At 35.0% G+C, this 12366-nt stretch overlaps 1 pseudogene; it reads right to left on the reverse strand.

Annotated features, from left to right (window-relative positions):
* Nucleotides 1–11599: 11599 nt before the first annotated feature.
* Nucleotides 11600–11877, reverse strand: LOC109680644 (TP53-regulated inhibitor of apoptosis 1-like; annotated as a pseudogene).
* Nucleotides 11878–12366: the final 489 nt, after the last annotated feature.

A 12366-nucleotide genomic window follows, 5' to 3' on the forward strand; every position in this document is an offset into this window, starting at 1 on the left:
ATAAACTCAAGAGCAGAATGAAAATGAAACTTCTGATTTTGATGTTTCTTTAACACCCTCCCCTGTCCAATTCACTCCCTCCCCAATAACTTAAGTCTCTTATGAAATGGAGAAGAGTTGTTGATATCTAACTCCTTCCATTAAATTAAGAAGTAGTGACCTCCTAATATTTAAATGTTTACTATCTATTGCTGTAAAGTTTTGTATATTTTGTAAACTTTTTTTCCCGAATAGTAGATGTCTTCAATCATTGTACATCTGATTCTTTTATACTCCATTGTTCAGTACACAGTGTAGTTTTTATTTAGAATAAAAAACAGAAATTTGAATTGGGGAAAAAATGAATAAACAGAGTATGAAACAATGAATGTAGAAGAAAGTTCTCAAAGGACATGTGAGTAGCATATGCAAGGACACCAACAAAGTTTCTCAAGGAACCAGGAAGCTATCTAAAAAATCCTTAGAAAAAGAGAAACTTTATCATAGATAGTAAATATCTTATCAAATAAAACCAGAAAATTCAGGTCTGACTTTCACTAAAAATAGGTGGTGCTTTCAGCGAGGAATTTTTAAAAATTCATAGTAGTCACATCAGTGACATCAATAATTAGGGAGCAGAGTGAGAGGGAATGGTGGAAACAGTACTGCTCCTAAATGAAAAAAATCTAATGAACTACTCTGAGAGTTGTCATTCTTCAAAAGACAAGGCATATAAGACAACAGCACAGTCATTTTTTGACCCTGGCCTACAATCCAAATCCATAGACAAAGTTTCAGACCAGGAAGGCCTAAGCCATCAGGGTGGGCCCTGATTTATCCTTAATCATTCCTCAAAAGATAGAAGTAAATTTCTGGTCCCCCTTGCAGTCCTCTAATATATTGGAGTGACTTCAGGATGTTTGTCCTAATTAGATAGTTGACATATCACAACACCAATTCAAATACACAGGATCTTCCCAATAAAAGGCAAAGTAAAGTCAAGTCAATGCCTACCTGGAGCTAATGGAAACAACACTACACTCCACTTCTAGGTTGTCATATATTGCATGTATAGGATGGCACAACATTTGTGGCCTATGGAAATTTCTGATATGGACTCTTCACTAACTGTCATTCCATTGTCTGGCTTCCCATACCATATGTAGTATCCCATGTCCAGCCTTCTACAGCCTGGACTTCTATATTGACGACCATCCAAGGAGATGCACTAATCACAAGACATAAACATCAGCATCCCCCAAAAAAGAACTCAAAATATTATTTGGCAAAACTCAAGAGAATAATAACTAAGGAAACATTCTTTTATTCATATCACTTTCTAATAACTGGATAATATTTGTGTTACTGATGACTGCAGATTACCAATGGTATTTAAAGGATTTTGAGAGGAATGGGAAACCTCACTAAAATTATTTTGATTTATAACCATTCATAATCATTTTGATTTTGTTTTCTTATTCCTAAGTGCAGAAAGTAGAAAGAATAAAAATGAATGAGAGGAAAATGTAGAAAATTTGAACAATGTTAAAATAACTTAATGTTTTAGAATTATAACCACTTTTGTTTTTGAATTATCTTTCACTGTCACAGCAGATACAAAACAAGACATAGGATAAAATTATCTAAATGACTTAAGCCAAATGGATAGAATAGTGAGAATCCTGAACACCAAAAATGGTTTTTGTGTGAAAATTGCAACCTGACACATGGAATATGACCTTATAGGTGGGATTCACTCATGGAATATAAGCTATATAGAATTCCTAAGATATGTACTGTGCAATGAAATAACCACTAGCCAGAAATGACTGATGAGTATTTGAAATGTAACTAACTCAAATAGAAAAGCAAATTTTTATTTTATGTAATTTAAATTAATCCAAGTTAAATTTAAAAACTGATATTCAATTATTAGAAAACATTCAAATACTTGTGTAAAACAGGTTGGTCACCTGAATCTACTCTTTTTCAAATATCAGTTTTATGACACAGGAATTTATATTGAGTATAAATATTGGCATCCCAGTTATGATGTTTTGTGGGCACAAAATATGTAATAGGATTTGAAGACATTACACAAAAGAAATGATAAATTTTGTCATTAATGATTACATGCTGATTACATGTTTAAATGATAATATTACAAGTTTAAATACAGTATTAAAATTAGTTTCTTTTTGCTGTTTTATGTGATTACCAGAATTTCTTTAATTTACACATTAGCTTATGTTATGTTCCTATTCAGAGGCATTGGAAGTAGAGCAGAAAGACATTAGTGAATACATGTGTTTATATAAAACCTGTTAAATATTAGGGAAATATTTTTGGTGTTCCTTACCAAAAAATTAATTTAAAAGTAAGTTCCTGTTTTATCAAAAAAATGATTTTGCAGAGAGGTCAAGCAATGAAAGAAATGGGGAAATTTTTTCTCTTCTTGTTCAGAGAACCCACAGCTAGTCCAGAGAGACAAAATCAAATCATATTCTATCTAAGTCTAGTAGAAATACCCTTTTTAGTGGGAGCTTTTCCCAACCTATCTCATTGTAGCTATAAACAAAAATTATCTAAGTTCTAGGCAAATCTCCAATAACTCCAAAGAACTATGGGAAAGATAAAAGATAGATAAGTGAGGTTAAAAATATAGGTACTATCATTATACAAAGTTAGCTGAGTCCTGGTTTTGTCATATACAGATTATGAAAACTTTACTTACCACCCACAATCCTCATTTCTTCATTAATAGTTTGGAACTGATGATAGTATACACCTAATTAGGATTTATTTGTGAAAAGAGTGGGTTAAACATCTTAGTACTTGAAACATAGCGGGAGTTTAATATATGGTGGTAGTATTGTCATTAGTATTCCTATACCTTTTCCAGCAATTCTAGGAAATTTTCAAGTCTTCTTAAGTAGCCCTTATTTTGGAAGTTCCCATTTTTTTCCAGGAAAGTCTCTTTTAGCTTTAGTTTCTTACTTACCCTGGATGAAATTATCAATCAAACTGCTATCAGATAAAGGCCATAAATATAAAGAGAACTAAAAGAAGATTTCACAATCTGAGTTTCAGGAATAAGCACTGGTATTTCACCTTTTTCAAAGAAATGTAAGATGCTCTCTCTAGATAACTTGCACATTCCAATTCCATACTGAATAATGTTGTATATACTTGTTCCAGTCATGCTCAGAGAATCTAAAGTCGAAAGGTTGTTGTAGCTAAGAATGTCACATGTGATTATTTTATATTTTAAAGCAACTAGGTAGCTGATAGCCAGGGCTGACTTATGGGTTGTAGGCGTAGTGCCTGGGATCCAGAATACTTTTAGGCCTACAAAAGTATTTTCATTTCTTTTTAAAATCAGAAGGATAAAAGTACCTTTAAACTGAAGGAAATTCTATTATATATAACTTTAACATCTTTGTTGTTAGCCCAACACAGTTATAAAATGTAACTTTTAAATTATGGGGAAGACCCACAAAGGCAAAATACCTAATCATAAGAGAACCCCACTTATGCCAGGTAAGCAGAAAGAACAAATAAAATGATGTAATGCCATTCTGAATGTAGACAGGTTGGATAGGCTCTCATTTCCAGAGGAAACAATGTGAAAGAACCATATATTTATAGGAGGGAAGATAATCATATCACTAATCACAGAATCTGTGTAGAACCATTATCTGAAGGGGCACCTTGACAATTATATATCTGGCTGTACATCATCCATAAAGCTTCAAATTCACTTACAAACCACGCATATCAACACAGAAAAGCTAGCCTCTAATATCTTGGCATCATTTTCAACCTTTCTTGTGTCCAATTTTGCCCTGGGTATCTTGGCTTTTCCTTATACTTCTGTTTTTTTGCATTGACTAGTTAGACTTCCTTTTTGTCTTTGCCTCTGTCTTTAGCCTGCTGAACTATGCACACTACTTGAACTGAGCTAAGACTTTTGCTTCCCTGATCCACTAAGCTTTCCCCTCTCACCATGTAGCCTTGGTCATCCTGGCACCTTCTGCCCTGTCCCACTCTACTCAGATACCTTGGTAGAACTTTTACCCCTTCCAACATAATAAGAGAAATTTATATCATGTGACATTAATTCTGGGAACCAAACAGATGTGCTTGGAGTTTTTAGTTCAGCTAAATGACCTACACCTATAACTTCTGTGATACTCAGTTCATCTGTAACATGAAAATATAATAGGCAACCTCTCCTAATGAGTTACCCTGTCCTTTGGAAATGGGAAGCAGGCAGCATATTTAATAAATGGTAATTGTTCACTTGGGCTTTGTATTAAAAATGTCTTGAGTTAATTTATTCAAAAAATACTTATAGATCATCTATTCTGTACATATACTTTTCTATGTTCACTATAGATATACAGGATGCTAAAGTAGAATTTCCACCCTCAGAGAACTTATACTAATGTGTGGAGACAGACAATAAACAAATGAACAAGCAAATAGCATGTCATAATCAGATGATAATTGTTATAGAGAAAAGATCAAATAGAATGAGGGGAATGAGATGTGTATAGTTCTTTTACATAGGAGGATTAAGAAAACTGACCTTTGAATGGATCAAAAAAACTATATTCACACACTTTCAGAAAGATAGAATGGCAGGTAAAATGACACTGAAACAGGGACATGCTTGGAATATTTGAGAAACAGCAAAGCATCCAATGTAACTAGGGCAGAATGAACAAAGAGGACAGTAACAGATGGGGTCAGTAACATAGAAGGATCAGATTATGTATGGCTTGGTCTAACATTGTAAGAACTCTGGTTTTTACTTTGAGTGAGGTAGAAAGTCATTAGAAGACTTGAAACAAAGACATGATCTAAACAAATATGTTTCTGGTTGCTGTTGCTTGGACTCAGGGAGGCCTGAAGAAGTAGAGTCATTGATACAATCTAAACCAACAACTATTCTGCACTATTCGACTATCAAGCAATAGACTCTATGTTCTAATTTTGACCAGGAGTTTTAGTCTTCTAATAAAACTTCTGCAAAACATTCTATAGTGTTTATTTTCCAATATAGTCTTCTGCTTATATTATATCATGTCAATTCTTGTAACATTTTAACTTCATTGTCAAGTTTTCAAAACATATGTGTATAAATATATAATATACTTGTTATAAATATGCCCATATATATGGTTAATTATATTTACACTAAACAGTCACTATGAAATTCTTCCTTTAGGTTTTCAGGCTAACTATTTACTCTGCTTTATTGAATGACTTGTTTATTCCCATTCAGTAGGAGCTATAAGAACAATCTTGTTAGAACAAGTCTTTTCAACTAATTTCAGTGGACATTTGAGCCCAAATATTGCTAAGAAGTTTACGGTACTTCAGGCACCATTGCTCCAGCCACGGCTGATGATGGAGTTCATCCCCCACTTGGAAGTGGAAGTGGGAAAGAGAACAGGCTGAAAATTTGGGAAGCTCCATGTTTGGGTTTGGTACTGTATTTTCAATTTCAATACAACAAACATTTCTTAAGTGTACAAGTCTCTTCATTAGCCTCTGAATGAGAATAAAGTTAGATAAGGCCACTGATACCAGAGAGCTCATTTCATCTGAAAAATCATATATATTCTGAACTTCCTTAAAACCACTTTAAATCTAGCTAAAATTCCCTTTAAAGAAAGATAAAATCACTTTTAAACTTTCCATACCACTCCCACTACTCCCCTAATTAGTGTAGGTAATTGAAAAACTTTCAGGTTTTTTTTTTTTTCAAAGCAGAGAATAGCCAATTAGTCCACCAGCTGGGAAATGGTGCATTTCCAGATTATAATCTTAATGGTCACTTTAAGGCTAGAAAGGACCCAAAGTGTCATTTAATCTATCTCTCTGCCTACAGGCAGGACACATATCCACTATGCCTACAGAAAACAGGCCTCATTGTTTCACTCTCCATCAATGTGGTTAGTCAAAATTTTTTGCCAATTTTGCTACTTTTTAGGGGCAAGATTACATTGAACACTAATTTTACATATCGGAAAATATTTTGTCTCTACTCATTCAAAGAAGTCATATGGAAATAAACTCACAAATAATCCTTCTGGATGAATATATAAAAGAAAAAAATTTTAGTTGTCTTAAGCATTGTAGAACTGGTTATAAATTTTTATTTTTGGAAGGAAAACTATAAGAAGGCAGTAAGGCCCTTTCCTGTTATTAAGGTTAAGCAAAACAAACATTAGTTTAACCTTGTTGTATTTCTGGCTCACATTTACTACACCAATTTACTGGACTTTCTCTTGCATTGCCCAATATTGGGCGTTTGTACTTTTTTTTCCTACATCTGGTTTTCCTCAAACTCTCTTATGTTTTTGAACTTTCTGTATAACTACCATTTTCCTCCTATGATTTCCCCTGCTACATTGCTTTCATTGATACATGTCATTGTGCTTCATCTTTAAATTTTGGTTTTTACTAACTTTTAAAAATATTCTCTATATCCTTATCTTTTTCCCTTTTCCTCTTGTTTCCCTCACTTTTTAAATTTCCATGTTGTCTCTTGCCCAGGTAATACAAGTCTTACACCATTTTGAAATATAACTACAATCTCATAGTCTGAATGTGACCAAGCTGCAGCCTCTTCATCAGCTTCTTAAATAAACATGCATATTGACCAGAAGAGGCAGAAAAGACAGCATCCAAGTCTAGAATTTTAAGCTATCCACAGAATTATGAACTTAAGAAGTACTGAAATTTCTCTTCATTTAGGAGAAAAATAGGATTAGCAGCAATTTCAATAAAAGATTTGTCAGGGTAAGAGAAAATTTTACCTCCACTTGTATGGTATGATTTTAGGTAGCATTTTGTAGCTATTGATTTAGAAACTTTATGGCTTTTGATCGGTATGGCATTTAAGTCTATGTTATATTAGCCAGCCAGTACTACACCAATGGATCCAATAGACAAATAGCCATTTAAGAGCAACAAACTGACCCCAGCCCAACTCACCTCTGTCATTTCTTACTTACCATGCCTTTAATCTCATAACTGACTTAATTATACAAAGATTTTCATCACACTAGCAGCCATCTCAGCTCCTTCATTGAAGTTAATAGTGTCTCATAAACTAGGAAAGCTAAGTTGATAATGTGGAAGCCAAAATAATGACATCTCCCCCTCACCCCCCAAAAATGTCACTGGAACCTAGGAAATTTACCATACATGGTAAATTTTGCCATACATGGTAAAAGAGAATTAAGGCTGCATATGGAACTAAAGTGGCTAATTAACTGACCATAAAAATAAGGAAATACTCCTGGATTATCCAAGTAGGCCCAGTGCAAACTCCAACAGCTATTCTCTCCTCATACATAACCTTTTGTGTCCCCATTCTAATCTTCTATCTTCTTTAAAGCCTCCAACCCTACCCAAATCTGCTGTAAGCAATAAGTATAGGAGCTGCCTGTGGGTACACCTGGGAGAGTCTACACACTTAGTAACTCGAGTACAAGTCATGTTGTTCTCAGTTTTCATACATTTTATGCCACCTTTCTGATATGACCTGAAAATTGTCTATCTTTACTGAAGACATACCATCACTATCACTTACTAATCTCTTCAATGAGTTTCTAAAAGTGAAAGTAAAATAGAGTCCCCTTTAAAAAACATTGGATTTATAATGGAACTTCTGATTCTTTTTAAAATCTTGTTGTGTGGATTACAGATTCATGTTTTCTTGAAGTGCTGCATGATTTCTTTTCCTTAAAAAAGCAAAATTCTATTTCTTGGTGGACCATTTTATTGTATAAATTTGCCACCGACCTATTTTGCATCTTATTACACAGCCTGATCTGCCAGTGGTTAATTACAGATATCATTGACTTGAGCTGTCTCACAGCATCTTCATAATGAAACAAAGAGTCTGATGGCATCACTTCTACGGAATTCTTTGTGATGGAAGTGGCTATCACGTTGTTACCCTCTTCCACTCACATGCACGCCTCTGGGCTTTCACACCTGAAACAAATTTACTCGAATCCCAGCCTCTACTATATGTTGAGCCTACAATTCAAGAACAGCCAGATCAAGGACATAGTGTTCCATCTTTACAATCAAATGCAGATTTTGCACTAAAAGGAAAATTCTCTGTTTCCAAAGATTTAATAGTATGGTGCTTTAAAAATAATTCCAGATGGCTAAATTTTAGGACTGAAAATATCCCACTGCAAAAAATATTTTTTGCTTTTGCAATTTGCAGAAATTTTTAATCACTAGAGTAAGACTATTAATGTTTTCTTTTAACCTATAGCTTACATTTAGGAAGTTTACCAAGTTTTCTTATATCATTTCTTGCAGATGTATCCCTACCTATTCAATATGGCTTCACACTTATTGACACATTTTCAATGAATGATTGTGCAAGACATGTTGATATTTTCCTACACTGTTTTTCTGGAGTTTGTATCAACTTAGCCATCTTGTCTCACTCATTTGCAACTCCACCCTCTTTTCTTTGAAGTCACTGTCTGCCTAAATTAACAATAGACTTCATTAAGACTAATGGCTTATTACATCAAGAAGAAAAAAATTCAGACACAACAGTGATTAAGTACATAACCTTTAGCTGGAATGGATATTTCCAAAATAAGCAATATTGAAGAAATATTTCCCAATACTCTATAGAGCACTTATGTATAACACAATAGCAGTGTTTCTATCACCCCTGCGTCATATTTCACAGCAAATGTGTCCCAACAGGATTTGTATAGCAGATTAACTTACTCTTTTCTATGATATTCAAGTTGCTACACAATGAGTCAAACTCCATGACCACAGACAGCTTCTACAGCTTTGTCAGTCACATGACTATAAGCCAGGTCACTCGCCACTAGATGGCTCTGTTTTTATTGGCTGTCAAGACAAACATGCTCTGCAAATTAATGATCTACAGAGTAAGCCTAGGCAATCATGACTAAAATTCTAAGGGAAGTGGGGAGAAGGTTCATAATGCATTGCATTTTTATTTCTTGCACAAGTCATCATTTCTGAATTACCATTCTGAAGTAGATAAATAACAGATAAGTTAAAATGATGCAAGCAAAAAATAAATATATCTATTTTAAAGTGCTTTTTGTCATGTAACTGCATAAATTTTTCATTGCAATGCCACCTAATTTTAGAGTTAATTTTAGGGTGACTAGCACATTCTCTTGGATGGCTTATCTACCCACGGTATATGGCTTTGTAACATTTTCTAGGCTTTCTTTTTTCTTACTTATAATATAGCTTTATTTGTTTCTGAAATTAAAATTACCCTGCAGCCATATGAGTTAGGAGAAACAGTAAGTTACAAAATACCCTGAAAGGGCAATTAATTTCATATCAAGATTGAAAATGTTTAAAGTAGCTAAAGTGGCTGGAGTCAGTTTCTAGACAGGATTAAGTCAGAATGAAGAACAATCAGAATTAGTCTATCTGTAGCAATTTATGATTCTTTTTGGCAGGATATGGCCATAAAGGAAGGAAGCTATTAATAGTACTAATAGCTGGTCTTTTCAGACTTAATCAGTAATAAGTAATATGGTTGAACTTTGGAGTCACATTAAAGCCTCTACCCCTCCCCCCAATAGGGTCTTGCTGTTTCCCAGGCTGGTCTTGAACTCCTAGGCTCAAGCAGTTCTTCAATCTCAAGTCTAGTGAGGAGCTGGGTTTACAGGTGTGCACCACCATGTCCTGCTACATCAAGGATTCATAAATCTGTCCTGGAAATTAATGAATTATAATATCTTCATACCCCCAATTGAAAATTAAGAGGTTTACTAAAGTTATTTCCTGAGGTTTTCTCACAAATCAGTTTCAGTGATGAGTTTCTAAAGTAGCATATGCAACTTTTCACATCAAGCACACCTTAATATGAGATATAATGAAAGAACGTGGCGTGGCACTGGCTTATTCTCAGGGCTCAGCAGGACAGGTTTGAGGTAAGGTTCGAGGATATAGGCATTTCTTAGTGTATGTAAGTACTAACTTCATCCTGACATTGTTTTAGTACAATAAATTTATTTTTAGAAGATATTTCTTAGACTACTATGGAAATAAAATTTAGAAATGATTTTTGTCTTCAATATTGAGGATTGAACCCAGGGCCTCAAGATTGCCAGGCATGTGATCTGTCACTTGAGCTATACCCCCAGATAGTTTTTTGAGATGGGGTCTGGCTTACCTTGTCCAGGGCAGCCTTGAAATTGAGGTCCTTTTGCATCTACCTCCTGAGTAGGTGGGATTACAGATATGCACCACCCCACCAGGCTGGAGGTCAGGTTTCTCTTTTCTTGTGGTTGCTCTAGTATTTGAACGCAGGGCCTCACACTTGCTAGGCAGGTGCTCTTAGTGCTTGAGCCACTTTGCCAGCCCTTTTTTTGTGATGGGTTTTTTGAGATAGGGTCTCACAAACTATTTGCCTGGGCTGACTTCAAATTGCAATCCTCCTGATCTCTGCCTCCTGAGTAGACAGAATTACAAGTGTGAACCACCAGTGCCTGGCTAGAGATCAGATTTTTAATGGCTACATTAAACAACTTAGCTTAAACAAATCTTTACTTTTTCATCTTTGTTTTAAAACATAAAACTTCCTGCAGTGTATATATGAGATGTGGGGGTGTGGTGCGGTGGTAAAACAAGGTAATAGGTGTTCCATAAAGTGCACTGGGTTCCAGGGGCAAATGATTAAATACAAAAACTATATGTTACAATTTATTCCATCTTCATGATTACAGACATAGGCAGAGCCAGCAAACAAGAAAAATGAAGACTGTCCCCTCCCCATTCAACCAGATGTAGCATTTGGCCTTTTTTATTTATGATATGCAGGTTGACTTAATTTATTAATTTGGGTTGAAGCTTGTCAACAGCAAATCTTTGTAATTTAGACTCTTCCATAGCCACTCCAAGTATTGTTATTCCTGAACTACACTCTAACTATGGAATAGTGTTCACTTTAATGTTCTTGAAGCTTTCACATCTTAATCAGATACCTCTTGTTAAGGCAGGGAACTGTTAAAAGCTGTCTTCCATCTGGCCTAACCCAGGCCACTTGTGATCTTAACTGTTATTATATAAAAATAAAACTGTGTTCCCAAGCATTGGTTGAAACTTGTCCCAGATCTCTTTTAGAGTGTTAGCTCCCTGAGAGGAAAAAAGAGGTCCTAACTGACTGCTATCATGAACAATGACCCATATAGTGTACCTAAAGTTCTTTGCATCAAAAATCAAGAGGTCAGACAACTCTGATCATCTTCACTAGTTTATCATGATTTACATATAAGGTATATTTAAAGCTGATTCCAGGCCAAATATTGCAGCTATAATTCCAAGAAATTGTTCAATATTAGCACAGTGAGTTCCTGTGAGATGCCAGAGCAAGTGAGAAATCATCTCAAAGCAAATAGTGATGGTTCATCATCTCTTACAATTGATAGGAAAGCATCAAAGTGGGAAGAAACAAAACTTCCCTCCTAAACTCATTAAATCCCATGGCTATCTTCACAGCCTAAGTTGACAATATCCAGAGTCCTCTTAATTTCCTGGAAAGAAGAATCCATTTTCAAGGTGACAAGCAAGGTCAAGAGGAGATTTCAGGCTTTTCTTTGCCATGGCCCATGAATTCCAGTCCTTCAATAGGAATGTCTTTCTCCATTATTGCTTTCTGAGCACACTGCTGATAACACTTCAAGAGGTCAGTGCACAGCCCCAGAGCCATCCCCCTTGAGGAACTCCTGAGCAAAGCACTGGTTGCGCTCATATCCACGCAAACTTCATATGCATGCAAGCTTCATATCCACACAAGCTTCATATCCACGCAAGCTTCATATCCAAGCAAGCTTCCCCAGTGCTGTCCATGGTGATGCCATTTTCTAGGCTTTTGAGGGTCTCTTCCATAAGTCTATAAAGTTTGATTCACCAAGCTTTGTTCTTTTCTTCTGCTACAATGTAAACTATTCAATTCTTTTTCCTAGATTAGGAATCCAGTCATTCTGATTTCCTATAATAGCAATTGCTTGTTGGAGGAACTGTAGAAGCCTTTGAGTACTTTTAAACACTATTTTAATATAAAAAAATTTTTTAAAAAATAGAGAAATCTTAGTTCCTTCGTACCACTAACCAAATGATTTTCCTCATCTTTAATATAACCACAATGAGCTGAAACCTTACTACAACATGTAGTTTGCAAAATCTTTCAGAAATGCACTGCCTTTTGTAACATACAGTAGGTGCCTTTAAAACAATTGCTGGGTGAAACATTCTTTTTCATGTGCAATTATCTAAACTACTTGCTCAAATACTGATACAGTGAGAACTATGCATTTCTTACTCTAGCATTATCTTCTA

This window comes from Castor canadensis, chromosome 6, assembly GCF_047511655.1.
Source record: "Castor canadensis chromosome 6, mCasCan1.hap1v2, whole genome shotgun sequence".
NCBI lineage: Eukaryota > Metazoa > Chordata > Mammalia > Rodentia > Castoridae > Castor > Castor canadensis.